The following is a 3,373-nucleotide window of genomic DNA, read 5'->3' on the forward strand; positions in this document are numbered from 1 at the left end:
TGAGAGTTCCAAAGCGCCAAGGGTTTCCGAGAAGAAAGACGTCTTCTCCACCGTGGAAAGCAAACCCGTGAACAAGAGGTTCTGTTTGAGTTTGGCCTTGACAGAAAAAGGTGGGCGAGTACACCCCGGCTTTGCACGGCCTTAGTTTCTAATCCTGCCAGGTGACCACGTGAGTGCCCACCTGTGCTTTGAGCGTTTTCCTAGGAGCAAAGGGAAGCTCATTTATGTATTTTGAGCGTGTAAAATCAGGGGCAAAGTTCACATACACAGAAACACACATACACACACACACACACATGAATGAATGGTGTGCATTGATTTTATAAATGTTGAATTTGATCAGTGAAATAGACCAGCACGGAAAAACAGGGTGTCGGGAATGCTTGCAGGCAGAGAGGCAGGAGAGGGAAGAGGAGCAGCCCCAGGCCTGAGGGCAGCTGTGGAGAGGCTGGCTGGTCCAGGTGGGCTGGGGGGAGAGGGGCTTGAGGGCTGATGGAGACACGCGGTGGCTGTCCTGAGAGGCAGCGTGGGGCTGGTTCCCTTAGCACTGCTGCCCCAGGAGGTGGGGGCTGAGCAGCGTGAGGCCGAGTCTGTTAGTGAAGGACGGCTGGGGGTGAAGCTGGGGAAGGAGGTGGACAGGAGCGCTTAGACCCGGGGGCAGAGATGCTCAAGGGGCAAGTGAACTTTTGCACCATGGCACAGGCGAATCCCGCAGGACTGGCTGTTGATGGGATGCCAAGGTGTGGTGCAGAGGAAAGAGTGAACGTATGCCGGTGCCTGGCACCCCCGTCCTGAGTCCGTGCTTTGTGAGCCAGAGACGGGTGATGCCATCACAAAGGTAAGGGCCCCAAGGAGAGGCAGGGGGGGGTTTGTTAGTGTTAGTTGCTCAGTCGTGTCCAACTCTTTGTGACCCCACAGACTGTAGCCCTCCAGGCTCCTCTGTCCATGGGAATCTCCAGACAAGAATATTGGAGTGGGTTGCCATGCCCTTCTCCAGTGGATCTTCCCCACACAGGGATCACACTCAGGTCTCCCACATTGCTGGCAGATTCGTTACCATCTGAGCCACCAAGGAAGCCCCTGGTGTGGGAGTAAGTCTTATAAACACAGATTGGAGAATCCAGATGGAGCCATCCAGCAGACAGCTATAAATCCGAGATCAGGGCTACTGAGAGCATCGGAACCAGGAAACAGGGTTAGAAATCAGCTGTGTTAAGGTGATAGACGGTAGAAAGTGAAGAACTAAAGAGCCTCTTGATGAAAGTGAAAGAGGAGAGTGAAAAAGTTGCCTTAAAACTCAACATTGAGAAAACTAAGATCATGGCATCTGGTCCCATCACTTCATGGCAAATAGATGAGGAAACAGTGGAAACAGTGTCAGACTTTATTTTTTGGGGCTCCAAAATCACTGCAGATGGTGACTGCAACCATGAAATTAAAAGACATTTGCTCCTTGGAAGAAAAGCTATGACCAACCTAAATAGCATATTCAAAAGCAGAGACATTTTACCAACAAAGGTCTGTCTAGTCAAAGCTTTGGTTTTTCCAGTAGTCATGTATGGATATGAGAGTTAGACTATAAAGAAAGCTGAGCACCGAAGACTTGATGCTTTTGAACTGTGGTGTTGGAGAAGACTCTTGAGAGTGCCTTGGACTGCAAGGAGATCCAACCAGTCCATCCTAAAGGAAATCAGTCCTGAATATTCATTGGAAGGACTGATGTTGAAGCTGAAGCTTCAATATTTTGGTCACCTGATGCGAACAGCTGACTCACTGGAAAAGCCCCTGATGCTGGGAAAGATTGAGGGCAGGAGGAGAAGGGGACGACAGAGGATGAAATGGTTGGATGCCATCACCAACTCAATGGACATGAGTTTGAGTAAACTCCGGGAGTTGGCAATGGACAAGGAGGCAAAGAATCGGACATGACTGAGCGACTGAACTAAACTGAAGGTGATAGATGAAAATGCTCAAACGCTGAGCCCCTGAGTGAGAATCACTGGTTCACGCCCTCCTGGCTCACCAGCAGTACCAGGGAGGGTGGGGTCGCCTGGGACTCAGTGCTGCTCTCAGGGACCCTAATTCTGCCTCCAGGGAGGCTTCTTGTACCAGAGCTTGTACCAAAGAAGTGACCCCGAAGCCCCCAGCGCTCACGGTGCCCCCGAGCCCCTCCGCAGCGTTGGCAGGGCTCTGCTCTCTGAAGGCTCTGGCGAGCCCATCTCCACCAGCCGGTGCTGGCGGTTCTTGGTGTCCCTTGGAGTCTAGACGCATTGCTCCAGTCCCTGTCTCCATCACAGCACGGTGTTCTTCTCTGACAGTGTGTCTCTTACAAGGACACCCGACACTGGATTTAGGGGCAACCGTCGTCCAGCTGTGCCTGCATCTTGACCTCACTGCACTTGCAAAGACCCTATCTCCAAATAAAGTCTCATTCATAGCTCTGCGGGTTGGGACTTCAAACGACCTTTTGGCAGACACAAACCACACCCCCAGTCAGGTTAATCCTCCATGAAAATGACAGATTCCCAGGGTTTTCACATTTCCAGACCGCCGTTTAAAATATTCCCAAGTGATAATGCTTTTGCAATATGCTTTCATGCTTGCAACTTCAGTCTAATCCTTCCTGAGAAGTCGGGGAGATGAGCTGAAGCAGTTGCTCCCGGGGAAGGGTGGCAGGATCAGAGACTCAGACTTCCTGAAAAGTCACCAGCCTGCCCCTCGCCGCTATCCCAGGAAGGAAGCACAGTCACAAGAATAACCGGAAGCAGTGATGTCATGGGCTGGGGGTATGGGGTGGCAGGCACAGGAGATGGGGGTGGGGCTTGGCTCAGGAGTGTGGTCTGTGCACAGCTTTGAACTTCAGGATGTACCATTGTGAACCTAACATCTGTTCCCTGCTAAAGAATTCTCTTTTTTGGGAAAGTAGATGTCATATTCCTCAGCATATAACTGATTGGCCCCTAGTTTCGGGAGGTGATGTGCTAATTACTGGATGAAAGAGAGGAAGTGGGAGGGAGAGGAGGGGGTGGGCAGCTGATCTCTCCGAGTCCACTCATTCTTTCCTCTGTCCCACATCACAAAGCACATTGTGCTGAAAAGCCACGGTGGCTCTCTGCCTGGCAGTCCACTGGCCGATTCACGCGTCTATCCACTCAGCAAATTTTTGCTTTGCATGTTCAGGCATCACGACAGGCACTGAGGCTAGTGGTTTGCAAAACAGACACAGTTCCTGCCCTTGTGGAGTCTACAGTCCATCAGGAAGAAAAGCATTAATCAAAGGGTCACACACACACACCTGGGCGCACGTGCGTGCTCAGTCACGTCAGTCGTGTCTGACTCTCCGCAACCCTACAGACTGTAACCCGCTAGGCTC

This window comes from Bison bison, unplaced genomic scaffold, assembly GCF_000754665.1.
Source record: "Bison bison bison isolate TAMUID 2011002044 unplaced genomic scaffold, Bison_UMD1.0 scf7180017864122, whole genome shotgun sequence".
Taxonomy (NCBI): domain Eukaryota; kingdom Metazoa; phylum Chordata; class Mammalia; order Artiodactyla; family Bovidae; genus Bison; species Bison bison.